Below are 16,939 nucleotides of genomic sequence, written 5' to 3' on the forward strand. Positions count from 1 at the left end.
TTAAGTGCTACAAGCTTAGCTGGAAAAATTACAAAGAAAAACATGGAAGTGATAATCATAAAAATCTTTGAAGCAGAGCAAAAGGATAGAGATTAGGAGAAAGCATAGTAACAGTTTCTGGAATGTTGAAAATGTTCTATTTTTCACTTGAATAATAGATATTTTACTTATAAAAATCATTGAGCTGTGCATTTTTTGTTTGGTATACTTTTCTTCATGTATTTCGAATTTTATATAACACGTTATGGAAAATAAATTATTGGCTAGGATTCCTGAATCAGAATTATGAATACTTAAAATTTTTTAGATACCTCCATATCATTCAATTGAAAGATTGTGATAATTTACTCCTAGCAGCAATGATTTTGGATTTTGCACTGATATGAATTACTGTGTGAAATTCCTTGGACTTTCGTTTTTTTTTTTTTTTTTTTTAAGATTTTATTTATTTATTTATGAGAGACACACAGAGAGAGGCAGAGACATAGGTAGAGGAAGAAGCTGGCTCCCCCAGGGAGGTGTCAATCCCAGGCCTCTGGGATCATGCCCTGAGCCAAAGAAGATTGTCAACCACTGAGCCACCCAGATGTCCCACTCCTTTGACTTTCTATATCATCTTGAATTAGGATATATCACCTGAGGAGAGTTTATCTGTTGATTTATTGTAAGACTATCTTATTTCCACCATGTAAGAATGTTGTTTATTAGAAATATTTCAAACATCTGCAATTATTTTTTATACTGTTGCCTGCAAATAATATATTAGCAAATATTATCTACTTTGATGAGTAGAATAGAGTGATATAAAGCCACAGTCCCTTAATTATAATTCTAAAATCCAGGGCACCTGGGTGGCTCAGTCAGTTAAGTGGCTGCCTTTGTCTCAGGTTATGATCCTGGACTCCCAGAATTGAGTCTCATGCCTGGCTTCTGACTTTGCAGGGAGTCTGCTTCTTCCTTTGCCCTCCCCTAGTCATTGTCTCATTTTCTCTCTCTCTCTCTCTCAAGTAAATAAAATATATAAATGAAGATAATTCTAAAATCCAAAATTACAACAGAACAAAACCCTAAGTTCTTTGATTTAGTATTAAAATTTACCTTGGACTGAAATGAGGGTATTCATAGTCCTTTTTTTTATCACAGTATATGTGAAGATTTGTGTATTTCGTATTAATGTGTTGACTATAGGCTGCTACAGTCAGATCCCTACTGGGAATGTCATATGTCTTCTAATATATATGCGATGCGCCCTGTATAAGGTTTCTAAAAGGAGAAAACTTCTTTTTTTTAAAAGATTTTATTTATTTATTTATTTATTTATTTGGGACACAGAGAGAGGCAGAGACACAGGCAGAGTGAGCAGCAGGCTCCCTGTGGGGAGCTTGATGTGGGACTCTATCCCATGACCCTGGGATCACACCCTGAGCCAAAGAGGCTCAACCACTGAGCCACTCAGGTGCTCCTAAAATTATAAAGCTTTTAAAATATAAGTTGCCTAAGAATTTAAGATAAGGAGTTATGGATCTGTATTTACATTTTTTTGTTTGTTTAGTTGTTTTTTGTTTTTACTTGCTAAGTATTTGACATTAGAAAAAAAGTATTTAAATGCTGAACAGTACCTTTAAAGTTTCAATATTGATTTAATTTTTCAATCCAACAGCTTTAGATACTGCATATTTTTATAAAGAAAAGCCATTATTAACAGCCATGGCTACTGTGTTACATAGTGTACTCTCTCTGAACAAGAGATATTTATTTCTGGTGTTTAAATAGGAAAAGCTGGTATTTCTGGAGACTTAGATTTTTGCGAATTTCCTTGTTTATTGCTAGAAGTTTATGGCCATATTTGATCCCAACTATATGGCATGCAATTTTTTCTAATGGTCTCATTTTCTCATTTCTGACTTCATGTTACAGTTTTTTGCTTTTCCATTCTAGTTCCTTTTTTGGATTTAATTTCTCTTGATTTTGTGCGTTTTTCTGTTTCCTTATGTTTTTTTTTTTTAAGATTTTATTTATTTATTCATAGAGACAGAGGGAGAGAAAGAGGCAGAGACACAGGCAGAGGGAGAAGCAGGCATCATACAAAGAGCCTGCATGGGACTCGATCCAGGGTCTCCAGGATCACGCCCTGGGCTGCAGGCGGCGCCAAAATGCTGCGCCACCAGGGCTGCCCTCCTTATGTTAATTATAGAAGCAAAGTAGGAGAACAGATAAATAAAATAAATGGATATATAAAATTTACATGAAAAGTGAAGAGTAATTTAAACAGAGCTAAATTCCAATCAAAGAGTTCTCTGGGGGCAGCCTGGGTGGCTCAGTGGTTTAGCGCCGCCTTCAGCCCCAGGGCGTAATCCTGGAGTCCTGGGATGTAGTCCCACGTGGGGCTTCTCCCTCTGCCTGTCTCTGCCTCTCTGTCTTTCTCTGTCTCTCATGAATAAACAAATAAAATCTTAAAAAAAAAAAAAAAAAAAGAGTTCTCTGGTATTTGGATGTATGTGCTTTCACAACTCCATTATATATTATTCTGTCTTTACTCACATTTTGTGAATAGTTCTTTTATTGCCATCCTTAAGTTATAATATTTGGTGTCATCTATTTTCTGCCAGGAACCTGATTGATAAAGTAATTGGTACCAAAAGTAGTCCCAGAAAACAGATTGTTAAAATATTATCTGAGATTGAATTGCCCATAAAATCAAGAAATGAAGAGATAATTTCATTGCAAAGAGAAAATGAGTCACAGATAAATCTGCGACATGCCATGGTGTCACAATTACTCAACCTATCACCATGGGTAGTGCCCGAGGAAAGCAAGGAATTGGGATGGTGCTTTTGAAATTTTAATGTACATAAAAACCACTGCAGTTATTTGTTGTTGTTAAAATGCTGTTACTGATAAAATAGGTTGTTGTGATGGTGTTTAAGACGCTGCATTTCTAACAAGCTCCCATATGATGTTCATGCAATGGATATGATACCGCATATTAAGCAGAAGGAACTGGAAATCAAGTGGCTGTTACATTCAACTTCTGTAATAGTCATAGTAATGATAAAGATTGAGGAGTCAACTAGATCCTTCTTATGTCCCTTTAGAGAAGTAGGGTAAATAGAAATATTGAAAACTATGAATATGTATTTAAAAGAAATAGGGAGACTCTCAGGACTCCTTGCAGCTATAAAATAATCTGGCATCTGCTGTAGATGCAGGGCAGATATGGCTCAGGACCACACCTAAGTTCTTTTTTTTTTTCCACACCCAAGTTCTATCTGACAAAAAGGATTATGAAATTGTAGCAGCAATTAAACACTGAGGTTTAAATTAAACTAAAAATGTTGGGATCCCTGGGTGGCGCAGCGGTTTGGCGCCTGCCTTTGGCCCAAGGCGCGATCCTGGAGACCCGGGATCGAATCCCACGTCGGGCTCCCGGTGCATGGAGCCTGCTTCTCCCTCTGCCTGTGTCTCTGCCTCTCTCTCTCTCTCTCTCTCTCTCTGTGACTATCATAAATAAAAATAAATAAATAAAAAAAATAAACTAAAAATGTTGAAGGAGAAGGAAGAGGCCCCAGAGACAGGGACATTTCAGCAGACATTGATAAGGCTGAGAACTTTGAAAATTCAAAGTCCTCTGGTATATCCCGTTGGCAGAGGCCACGTCTGCAATCTGAGGGAACCAGTCCTCCTCACCACAGAAATCTTTTCAATCACTCCCTTTGGGACAGTTTTCTAGCAAGGTGATGTTAATTCTCTTTCTGGCTTACCTTCACCTACTCTTGGCTTCCAAGACAAGTGTAAGAGTTAGATTCCAAGATAGTCTTGGCTAGGAAGTATAAGATCTTTAGGAAGAGATAAAGTATATACCAAAAATTAAAAGATATCATTGATTTTTCATCAGAAAGACAATAGGTATATGTAAAGGTAAATGTATAAGTTATAATAAGGGTAATATGTTTAGGAGTATTAAGCCAAAGGGGGTAGAAATATGAGGTTTGATCAGGCCAAATTCACTGGCAGGGGTGCCCTTACCCTGGATTTGGCATTTATTGCATTTTTAAAATCACCTGGGAGTGGCAATAAGGTTACATTATCAAAAATTAACTTTCTTTCTTCTTCTGGTAAAAAAAAAAACACATAATATAAAATTTACCATCTTAACAATTTTTAAGTGTACACTTCAGTAGTGTTAGGTATATACACATTGTTGTAAAACAGATCTCCAGAACTTTCTCATGAAAAATTCAAACTACATATCCATTAAACATATCCTCATTTCCTCCCCTTCCCAGTCCCTGTAAATACTACTCTATTTTTTATTTCAATGAATTTAACTACTTTATATGATACTTAATGTAAGGTGAATCGTACAGGTCAAGAACGTTCTTGGCATGGCATCTGTAAAGAAACAGTTCAAGCCTCAGAAACATGTAAATGTTGTAGTGAATCTATATGTGCAGCACCTACCTCTCTCAACTGTAACCTTGTGAGGGCATGGTGGACTCGACTTTTATTAAGGTACTAAAAAATGTGTTAGTTAGGAGAACTCTGGCAACCCTGAAGAACTTTATGATGACTAGGTTCTGTAGGCCAAGGATAAAGTGGTACTTGCCCCGTTGGACTTAAGTTTCTTGATTTCAGTGGGAGTAAATGATGCAAAGTGTTAGATGTTATATGGCAAAGCTTAATCATCATATGCTATGAAGTCCTCATTACCACAATACACCACAGAGATGGAATTTAATCAGTTTTGACTCACAAAAATCTGTGACCTAGGCTAACTGATCATGGTGTACATGAAAGAATATATGCAATCTGTCAAGTATTGGTAACTGATACAAAAGAACTTCTATGGCTGCTTCTAGAAACCTAACTTGCTGTAGGAGTAGGAGAATTATATTCTGCAGTTTCATATCCTAATTTCAGAATTATACGATTTCACAAATCCATACAGCCTCGACTGAGAAGGAGGCCAAGTATTCTGAAGAAAAGATTACAATGCATAGCGTGATTCTTTCTCCAAGTTTTCCCCAGAGGGACCCCAACCATGAACTTAAGTGACTGAACACTAGGTAAAAGAAAAAACCTTGAATCTCTAGGACTAATTAGATATTGACTTTAAATTTTTGTTGATCCTCAAAGACCCCAAATGTATCTATAAATAACTGGCCATAGTAGGTGCTATGCAGGTCAAGTAATGAATGGAATTTTGGGTCTATTCCATCTCACATGTCTAGACAGACTACAAACCAGTCCTATTAGACCTATTATTATTTTCCCAGCCCCAGACCTTATATGTGTATTAAATATCTGTCAGAATCACAATAGTGGTTCCCTGACTCATGGGGTAAAGGATATTAGAGCAGGAAGGGCCAAATGCAAGCCTCTGCAGCTGTCTCCAACAAGCCCCACCAAAACTGTATATCAAGAGCAATAATGCATCCCTGTAGAAATAACAGAGATTAGTCCCATCATCAAAGACTAAGAGAGATGCATATATCCGATCTATTTGATCTTTAACTGAAAATTCACCTTAAAATCCAGACAGTGCATGGAAAAGCAGACTAGATACACAAATAAGCAGATAACCATGAGAGCTGGAGCTGAAATTCCAAATGTGATGTCTTTACGGGAGTAAATTAACAGTTTGTGGAAATCAATATGCAGTTTATTGATCTGGCAAATGTTCTCATGTCAGTTCCCATCAATAAATAAAAGCAGAAGCATTTTATATTTACGTGGCAGACACAACAATATAATTTTACTGACTTGCCCCAAGACGTTGTCACACTTTTTATGTTCTCTCATGATCTTGTAACATAGTTTAGAATTTCCTTCATCATCTTGGCAACAAACAGAATATTGCACAGGTTTATTGTGCTCACAGACAGAATGACAACTTGATCCAGCAAGAATAAAAAAGCAAACAACTAAGACACCTTAATAAAATTAATTTATGCCAGAGGGTGGGCAATAATCCTTGCAAAATATTGGAGGTCTGCCACAATGATGAGGTTTCTGGGATACAGTGTTCTGGGCCACATTGAGGTATTCTTTCTAAGGACAGTGTCTAAATTGTTCTATCCCCTGTAGCACCGAGTATGAATAATAGTGAACATACCACTTCATGGATTGTTTTGCATTTTGGAGGTAACATATAGAATATTTGGACATTTTAATTTAGTTATTAACTTATTTACTATATATCTAGTAGTGCTGCTAGTTTTGAGTGCAACCTGGACATATAAGTACGGCTCTGCAGTAGTTCTAGTCTGTGGTACATGTTGCCCCACAACTCAATCCTTACAACCTAACAGATGCAATTTTATTGAAATACCCAAGGCAAAAAAAAGACACTGTATAAAGCCATTGGAAAGCTCTGGAAGAGAATAACACTGTGTACCCTTTGAGTTTTGGAGTAGAGCTGTGCTTTCTTTGGCTAACAACCCTTCTCCATTTGAAAAGTGGCTCTTGGGTTGCTGCTGGGTTGGGGTAGATACCTGACTCTGACGCCAAGGAACTATGTGGACTTGCCATCATGAACCGGTTATTATCTGCTCTATTGAAACATACAACTGCATCTGCAGCAGCATTTCATTATAAAATAGAAGTAGTTTATAGAAGACTTGGCTTACGTAGATCTGGACAGTAGCAGTAAAACTGCATGAACATCAATTCAGACTCCTGCTATGTCTTGTTCCTTCACTGTCTCCTACTTAACTCATGCCTATCACTTCACAGGAAGTTTCCTGTAACCAGTTAATGGAGAAGAGAGCATAATGGGCATGATGGACGCGCATGATGATCATTATCAGGTAGAAGTCAATTGCTTCTGCATTATAACTCCTTTGAGGAGTGACCCTGAAAGAGTGTAGTGAAGTAAAATTCAAGAATATAGTCTTTGGAGATACATCTGGATGTCCATTTTTTAAAAAATTTATTTATTCATGAGAGAGAGAGAGGCAGAGACACAGGCAGAGGGAGAAGCAGGCTCCATGCAGGGAGCCTGATGTGAGACTCGATCCCCGGACTCTAGGATCACGCCCTCTGCTGAAGGTGGCGCTAAACCACTGAGCCTCCTGGGCTGCCCTGGGTGTCCATTTTTTATGGGAAAAAAAGATGAACTGAGATTTGTATCTATGTTGATTTATGGACATTGGCTAATTGACTAAATGTTTAGTGACCCGGAATAAAGAACACTGGAAAATAGGTGACCAGGAAATGTGGGGGAAATATATATGGTTATGCTTCTTATAATAGGAAAAATAAGCAAATACCTCTGTACCCTATGTAGATACTCACCAGAGTATCTACATTATCCATTATCTAGAATTATCCAAAGTGGAGGATATTCTTCATAATTAGCATTACAGAATGATTTGGACTCTAGTTGTTGGTCCCTTCCCCCCCCACCCCTGATTACCTCAGTACTCGCACAATGGGCCCATGAATGAGATGACCATGATAGCAGGGAGGGAGGCTATGTATGGGCTCAACAGAGTCCTTTACTCAGGAAATCTGATCTTACTACTGCCATTGTTGAGCACCCAACTGACAGCAACAAAGGCTAATGCTGCACCCCCAACATGGACCATTTCTGGGATATGACAGCCAGTTGGTGGCCATTGGTTTTATGAGACTCTTCCCATTAGAGGGACAAGCACTTTTCCTCATGGAATTAGACATTTTTTCAGGTTTACATTGGGCTTCTCAGTCATTATTTTATCATATAATTTTTCTATTTATTTCTTTCTTTCTTCTCCTTTGTGGTATGCCCAAAGGAATAACATGTTGTACCTTTCATGGTTTTCCCACCCACAATCTTTAGATATTCTGTTGTTGTTATGTTGACTGAAAAAATCTTTGTTCTTTTTGTTTTTCAGTTTTTGAGGATTCTATTGGTATATCCTCTAGATCAAAGGCTCTTTCCTCCTCTATATCCAGTCTCCCAGGGAACCTGCCAAAGGCATTCTTCATTATTGTTATAGTGTTTTTATCTCTAGTATTTCTTTGTGATCCTTTTTTTTTTTTTTTGGATTTCTATTTCTCTGCTGACATTCCCCATCTGTTTTTGCATAATGTATACTTTATCCATTAGAGCCCTTAGCATATTAATATAGTAGTTTTAAATTCCTGGTCTGTTATCCCAACATCCCTGCTATGTCAAATTCTTCTGATTGCTGTATCTCTTCAAATAGTGGGGGGTTTGTTTGTTTGTTTGTTTTTTACCTTTTGTTATGACTCACGATGTTTTTTTTTTGATAGAGGGAAATGATGTACCAGGTAAAAGAACTGACTGTAAATAGGCTTTTAGAAATATGGAGGGGAAGCATTCTATAGTCTCATGTTTAGATCTCATTCTTTGATTGAGCCTATGCCTCTGGATTGTGAACTTCACAAGTATTTCTCAGTTCTTTTGTTTGTTTTCTGTTCCCAGAGAGGAGATAGGATGGCTAGAGTGGGCTGCAGTTTGGTATTTCCTTTCCCTAGGTCAGTTAGACTCTGAATAATACCCCAGCAGGCTAGGTTCTGGTTAATTAGTTTTTCTTGAGGGCAGTCCTTCTTTAGAAAATGAGTGCTCTGGAGTATTTCAGAGTGGTTTCTTTCCCCTACTTCTCCTAGAAACCTGAGGGACTATTTCTCTAATATTTACTGTGAGAGTCAAGTCTCACGATACTTTGAGGACCCCTATGATTGGGTCCCCTGGAGTTTTTAACTTTCAAGAGTTGTCCCCACCAAGCCACTAGCAATGTGTTAATTATAGTTCAGGTTTCCCGCTACTGATTCCTGAGGCAGTTTCTGCTTGTGAGTCTCTGCTTCTCTGTAAGTTATGATTACCTCAATTCACCTGTCTGTCTCTCCAGTCCTGGTTGCAGCAGTTTGGCTTGTGTTCTCTCTCTCATGCATCAAAAAGGAATTGCTTATTTTTCAGTCTGCTCAGCTTTTCACTTGTTAGAAGAGTGGTGTTCTTATATGGGAGCTGGGAACTGGAAATTCCTCTCTAATCTACTTCTGGAATATGACAGAATTTTAAACTTCAAAATTTTTTTCATTTTATTTTACTTATTTATTTTTTAAAAGATTTTATTTATTTATTCATGAGAGACACACAGAGAGAGAGAGAGAGAGAGAGAGAGAGAGGCAGAGACACAGGCAGAGGGAAAAGCAGGCTTCATGCAGGAAGCTGGATGTAGGATTCGATCCCAGGACTCCAGGGCCGAAGGAAGCGCTTGTATGACTTTACAAGCTCATATTCTAGGGACATATATAGAGAGTTTATAAAATATACTAGTTTAAGCTCAGTTATTGTATATTTGAATTTTACATGTTATAGCTTATAATGTTTCTTAGGATGTTTCTTAATTCTGAAAGAGGTACGCTTGATAAATACATTTGCTAATCATTTTGTCAGTTTCTCTTTATAATTCTAGAAGCATTCCTTATTCCCTTCCTTGAGGCACAAAGGCTTATGGTTGTATGCCTTATTGATTATATATCATTTATCATGAAAATTTCTCTCATTTTTCCAATTAATTTTTGTTGTTGTTGTTGTAAACCCTGCTTAATTAAATAGTATTTAAAATAGTAAGCTATTTTTCAAGAAATATTTGAAATATTCTGACCATTTCTAGATTTTTAATCTTTCTTGATACTCTACTTTATGAATACTTCTTATTAGTAGTAAATAACTGGATCTTCTTCATTTGAAGCAAACTGAATGCACCTGTATTTTGAAAGGAAAAGCCAAACTACTCAATTATGTTAACTGATTCAAATGGTTTTGTTTTTTCCACCTTATTTTATAGAAGCAATTTGGCAGTTTAGTGTTTGCATTTCCCCTACTTTCCTTATTTGTATTTTAAAAAATATTTTTAATTTTTAAATTAAATTTATGGCATTTTTAGAAAGAGATAAGAATACACATTTCTTTTTTGGTAAAGATTTAATTAATTAATTTATTTTTGAGAGGGGGAGAGAGAGAGAGAGAGAGAGAACAGGGGAAGGGCAGAGGAAGATGGAGAGAGAGAATCTCAAGCAGACTCCATGCTGCATGTAGAACCTAACATGGGGCTTGATCTTATGCCCCTGAGATCATGACCTGAGCTAAAACCAAGAGTCGAGGCTAAGTCTACTGAACCACCCAGGCACCTCAGAATATACATGCCTTTGTTCACCATCAATAATTGGAAATATTTAATAATACTAAAAGTGGCATGAAAATGTGATCTAATTCCTTAGCATATTTTTTTGAGATTTTATTTATATATTTGAGAGAGAGACAGAAAGAGCATGAGCAGGGGAGGACCAGAGGGAGAGGGAGAGGGACAAATAGACTTCCTGCTGAGTGTGGAGCCCCATGTGTGGCTCCACGTGGGGCTCAAACCCAGGACCCTGAGATCGTGACCTGAGCCGAAGTCCGATGCTTCTCCAAGTGAGCTGCCCAGGCACCCCTAACATATATCTTTATTTAAAAACAGAAAAATTATTGACATTTATAAATCAGAGGCCATTTTTGTTAATGGGGGCTATTTCTATGTATTGGAATTTAGGGTGATTTTTTACTTTTTAAAAACATATTTTTCCATCAACTATTTAAGATTTATAATGATGTTTTATAATCACAGAAAAGAAAAAAATGTTTTCTCTTTTAAAAAGTCTGGAGTATTCTTATTTAAGAGATATGTTTTGCTCAGTCCAATTATTTAGACCATCTTTTTAATATATTTCTTAGTCACACATTTTCTGAGCTCTTTCTCAACTAGCTTCTTTCTTCTACACTTGGTGGTATTATTGCTCAAGTATATGCTATATTTCACATCTGTGGGTTAAAATAGGAAATAATTGCTATATTAAAATGGTTTTGAGGATATATATATATATCCTATATATCTATATCTATTTTATATATTTGACTTAAAATGTTTTTTAAGATATAGTTTGTTCCAAAGTGAGAGACTTTCTATAGAGAAAATTCACTGAAAAGTATATAAGGGCTTGTGTTCCAAGTTAAATATTGTTGGTTTGACGTTGAAACTCAAAGAGGACATAATGATGTTCTGCTAAGATAATTAAAACTGTAATTTTCTAGGGTATTTAATCCTGTTTTAAACATAAAAAGTCATTATTATTATTTGCAGTCAATATTTATATATTAATGAAGTTTGCCAATATTTTAACTCACGATTTGTAATTATGATTCTCAGTCCAAGCAGAAAAATATTTTTTCCAAAACTACATCACAGAATTTTTCTGACAAGCAAGCTGCCATGTCTATTTCTTCAGTATATATGGAGGGGAGAACAACCCTTCCTAGAACTCTGAGGCCTCTTCTACAACAGGAAGACTGTCTTGCAACCACTCTGGCTTTGATTGCCACCACAAAATACCAATTGCTCTTTCACTACTTATGCCAAAAAAAGTGGAAGTTGCATAAACAGACTAATTCCTTTCTTGGCTCACTTTCAAATCAAAGTCTCAAATGTGAATGTCTGAATAGTGGAGTCAAATATACATAACTGAATCCAAGCTTCAAGGCAGTCTGGGAATTTGAGTTCTGACTCCATTTGGGAGGCGTTTTAACTTTTTATGTGTTTCTGCTCTGTTCTAGATGACTCCTTAAATTTTAGTTTAAATACACTTGTTCTGTATTTAATTTTGTGACCACGTTGTTTTCTTACCAAGGCTTCCAAAGGCTAGTTTTCACCTCTTCCATTCATTAAAGAAGATGATCTATTTTTATGTCAAGGATACAGCTTCCTCATTAGCTCTGAGTACTCTAAATCTATTTATTTTAAAAATCCTTTTCAGATTATTTCATTATTTTTTGTTGTTGTGAATTATTCTGTTTGAGGTATATTCTGAAAGCTGTTCTTTTGTGGACTTGCTACTGAGAACCACTGCCTCTCAGTCGTTGGAATAATATGGTGCTTTGGCTATCTGTGATCCTACAGGCCCATTATCTACTTCATTTACCAGAGAGATCATCTGAACATTCTAAGCTGACTGAAGCTGCTTTTCAGTGGCAGATACTTGCTTTTTTTTTTTTTTAAGATTTATTTATGTGAAAAAGAGAGAGAAAGAGAGTGAGTATGCAAGTGGGGGGAGGTGTAGAGGGAGAGAGAGAGAGAGAGAGAGAGAGAGAGAGAAAGAGAATCCTGATTCCTCGCTGAGCTCCTGGAGGCTGTTGCAGGGCTCAATCCTACAACTTGAGGTCACAACCTGAGCCCAAATGAAGAGTTGGCTGCTCAACCATTGGAGCCACCCAGATGCCCCAGACATTAGCTATTTTTAAAAAATGTTCTCTTTGTCTTGTAGAATGGAGCTCAAAGAGGTTCTGTAGGCCTCATTTCTTATTTATATTTATTTCTAATAATGTTATTAGAAGGTGATTTATTAATAACATTATTTATTTCCTGAATGTAATACTTTCCGTCGGTCCTATTTTTGCAGGCTCTGAATATCCACACTTAAATTCTCCTTGCAACGACTGGATATGTTTACAGCTTAGTAATTGTTTTTTCAAATATATTTTAGTAATTATTTATTTACTTGAGAGAGAGAGTGTGCAGGAGCAGGGGGAGAGACAGAGGGAGAGGGAGAAGTGGACTCCCCACTGAGCAGGGAACCTGTCCCTCCAGACTGGATCCCAGGACACTGAGATCATGACCTGAGCTGAAGGCAGACTCTTAACTGATAGAAGCACCTACGTGCCCCTACAGCTTAGTTATTGTTAAATGATGGCCGGTTAAGTGCACACGTGTGATACCTACTCACTGTGTAGTAATTAGGAAGGATCATCAGTTTACCTGAAATCCAGATGATAAAGCTTAGTATTGTATGGGTTGAAAGCAATTTTTGCAACACCTCAGATAATTATGCTGAAGATTTAGGTTGATGTGGTTAGGGGTACATGAAACTCTGTTAAATCCCTCTTCTGGGCCTTTCTGCAGCCCGACAGTGGCAACTTCTGAATTGGTAGGACCCTAAGCCAAGCACACGTAACATCTCCTAGCCCGACACTGCTTACTATTCTTTACTTGAAAAAGGTCATCTTTCTTTTTGTCTTATAGTGGGAAATCTTTAACTTCTATAAGATTTATGGCTAGGGAAAACTTTTTCACAAAGGCCCAATCCAGGGCCTCTTCAGGACCACTGGAATCTCAAGAGTTTGTAGATAAAGGTAATACATAAATGTATCTATCACTCTTCTATTGCCTAGCAAAGGGTCTACTCATGGTGAATGATTAATTTTTGTGCGAAGAGTTTTCATTTAACACAAAATCTAGGAAGTGAGAATGGCAGAATGGATAAATTCTCCACGCATTTTGGCCAAGCTGAAATTTTAAAAATTTGTTTAGTGTCAGGTAGATGACCATCATCACAACACTATTATAAGAACAGAATATCCCTTTAAAGACTACTTAGATTTTTGTGATTGAATCCAGTGGCAGGGACACCTGGGTGGCTCAGCGGTTAAGCAACTGCCTTCGGCTCAGGTCATGATCCTGGGGTCCTGGGATCGAGTCCCGCATGGGCTCCCTGCATGGAGCCTGCTTCTCCCTCTGCCTGTGTCTCTGCCTTTCTCTCTCTCTCTGTCTCTCATGAATAAAGAAATAAAATCTTAAAAAAAAAATGAATCCAGTGGCATTTGCAGAATACTAATAAAGAAGGATTTTACAAGTACTGCATATTGTGTTTAGAAATAATAATTTAAATTATGTTGGAAAATTAAATAGATCAAAATAAAATTAATCCAATAAATACATTTCCTCTAAAATTAGCATCCTTAAAAGTTAAATGCCAACTAATTTATACTAAATTTGAACAAACTATTCACCCCAAAAAGAACATTGCTAACATTACTATATTTTTAGGTAATTACTGTTGGTGACAACTCATTAATTTTATTTGTTAGACTGCTCTTTTGTACAGATTTCTCTTTTGAGTTGTCTGTGTTATGTGCAATAGGGTCTTTGGCTCCTTTGCTTTTTCCATATAATGAGTAATGAAGAAATTGAAATTTGGGGCTCACATTTATGCTCAACTACAAATGTGGAATCATTAGGCATGAAAATATGGGATGGTGTAAAAAGAATGTGGCAATATTCTGATTCTTCAAACTCCTACTCTTACCTCTAGCTCTAGTTCGTGGGAAAAAAACAAAAACAAAAATCTTGGGGCACCTGGGTGGGTCAGTTGGTTAAGTGTCTGCCTTTGGTTCAGGTAATGATTTTAGGATCCTGGGATGGAGCCCCGCATAGGGTCCCACATTGAGCTCCCTGCTTAGCAGAGAGCTTGCTTCTCTCTTTCCCTCTGCTGCTCCCCCTGCTTGTTCTCTCTCTCTCTCCTCTCTGTCAAATAAATAAATAAAATCTTAAAAAAAAAACAAAGATCTTTTTGATTCTCATTGTAGGACCATTACTGTTAGCACACAGTGAGTAACAGAAGAATTGTTTTCCTAGTAGAGCTGGTAGCTGATACATAGCAATTCAGTAAAAATTACATAAAATAAACTTGTAAATGATTATTTGAAAAATGGAAAGCTCATTTGTAAATGAATAAAAACAGTAAAAATATATCTACTTATTTGGAGACTTGTAATGAAGTCCATTGTCTTTTTTTTTTTTTTTAGGGGAAAGCAGAGGGTACTTAGCTTTGTTCACCTATAGTAGTTTCATGATCCTTCTTTATTCTTATTATATGTGTGGCAGGGAGGGAGAATGTCCAGTCACTTCTTTTAAAAATTTCCATCCCTAATTATTGGCTACTCTTTCTGTCTCAGCAGAGGTTCAGGGCAGGGTGGACATAAAGGAGAGGGAGTAATAGTTAAGGAGAGCAGAAATGTACTTATTTTGACTACGTTGACATCTGATGGCTCTGTGCTCTCTGATCGCAGCAGCTGTTTGAAGAGGATTCTTCTGTGGAGCATTTTTAATGGGTTATGTGAAAGTCCCCCTCCATCTCTAGGTATTTCTTACCTGAAATAGCCTCAAACTTCACTGTGTTATCTGGTTGCTTACTCCCTTTGTAGCTCCCTAGAGTTTTCTCCAAAAATCTTAACTCACTAATTCTTTACAACTTGCTCTTTCATCAACTCAGTGTGGCTGACAAGTCTAAGAATCATGTAACTTTTTTTATGTTTAACTGCTTTATAAATTTTGTCTGACACTTCCTTTGAAAAACAGCATTTATTCTACTTTGGTATCCCAGCTTAATCATGCTCCCCATCATGGAAGTATATTCAAAATGTGTATTGAGGAAAGACTTTTGGCAATTAGCATAGCTTTGAACCCATGAGGTGCCATAATTTCATTGAAGATCATAAGATTTCTTTTGTTTTACATTGGGGACTGCCAGAATCAGAAAGAGCTCTGCTTCCTGTTCCCTAGAAAGTGACTCAGGTGTCAATTATGTTTACTTAATTTATTGCTTCTTTCCTGAAGTAGGAGGTGGAGGGTACTCAGTGAAAAGGGATTTAAGAGTTGCCACTTATTCTTAATAATATTTTCAACGATTGGAAACAAAAACATGCTCAGTTCTCCAGTATGATAAAGTTAAAGGATCCCTATAATTAAAAAAGGTATTTCCAATTAAAAATCTATTTCTTATAAAGTTAAACATAATTTACTTATATGGATTTTTTTTTAGAACTTAATCTGTAGGTCTCTCCCCACCCCATTTCCTTTAAGTTGCCTGAATAATTATATTCTCAAAGGATCTTCAGTCATTCAGACTTTTGGTCTACACTGCATTTTGCCTCATAAGAAGAGCAGACACTGACAAAAATGGCTTCTCATTATAAGCCTGGAATGTTAAACATAAGATGTAAAAATAAAATTCTCATTCAACTGGTATATGCTCAGTTTTTCCCCTGATTCCCCAACTGAATGTTGATTTACACTTATGCAGAATCACTTACTCTTTTCTTTTTGTTCCAAAGTTATTTCATATTTATTCACCTGCTCTTTTCAGCTTAAGGTATGAAAAAGGCCACAGAAAACTTTGAAATGATAACCAAGAGTATTGTTTGCATGAGGATAGTTTCTTCTGATTCTTTAGGTAGAGGTACTGTCAGTCAGCTTTTCCATTTGTAGCAACAATGGATTTAACTATGAAAAAAAATTATTACCCTTATACTACTTGAATTTTTCTCCCTAGATATTTCCCCCGAAATCTTTGTTTTACTGAACTATATTGTGGGGCCTTTCTTCTTCTTCCCTTTTTTCCTTTTATTCCTTCCTTCCTTCTTTTCCTTTATTTAGATTTAAACTCCAGTTTCAACACTTAGTTACAATGGCTCAGTTCCCTTATCCACACAACTGGATAAAGCAAGCCCAGACATAAGTATAAAATAAAGCAACCCATGTGAAGAGGTAAAGTGGCACAATGCTTCACATAATATGATAAAGTTATGTAGAAAATTAGGAAAGCCATCAAAAATATTAGGTGTGGTTAGTCTCAGTTTAGTTTTATTTCTTCAGTCTATTATCTTTTGTTTCTTCCTGTCAGGTGAACCCAGGCTGTGTACCAACTTTCAGCTAGGTTCCTCATTAGTACTCCTATTTTCCATTTTATGTGGCGTCCAGCATCCTTATCAGAGGCCCTGGCCAACCTGTTCAGCCTCTGTAAGTATTGTTTACTAAATACCCTCAAGTAGGGTCTGCTTCAAATTGGACAAATCTCCTGGAATCATAATTGCATCATCAGCTTGAGGAGAAGAATGAAAGCCATTTGATGGCCCAAACACAATTTTCTTACGCTAGGTACTGACTCTGGTTCAGATCTGATCCAAGTTTACATGTCACTCTTGTGATTAGAAAACTAGCTTAAAATCACTAATGTTTTAATTATAAGGAAAATCAAAGAGAATAAACTAAACAGCACATATTTCCTATAACTCAGACTTAACAAATGTCAAGATTTGGCCATTTGTATTTAAAATTCT

The 16,939-nt window shown here is 36.7% G+C and overlaps 1 long non-coding RNA gene across 1 annotated transcript in view; it reads left to right on the top strand.

Annotated features, from left to right (window-relative positions):
- Positions 1–16,939, top strand: part of LOC144303760 (uncharacterized) — a 57,174-nt gene that overhangs the window by 26,573 nt on the left and 13,662 nt on the right. The window contains exon 3 of the long non-coding RNA XR_013370735.1: positions 6,736–6,809. This is a non-coding gene — a long non-coding RNA (uncharacterized LOC144303760). The remainder of the gene's footprint in view (positions 1–6,735; positions 6,810–16,939) is intronic.

This window comes from Canis aureus, chromosome 33 (genome assembly GCF_053574225.1).
Source record: "Canis aureus isolate CA01 chromosome 33, VMU_Caureus_v.1.0, whole genome shotgun sequence".
Taxonomy (NCBI): Eukaryota; Metazoa; Chordata; class Mammalia; order Carnivora; family Canidae; genus Canis; species Canis aureus.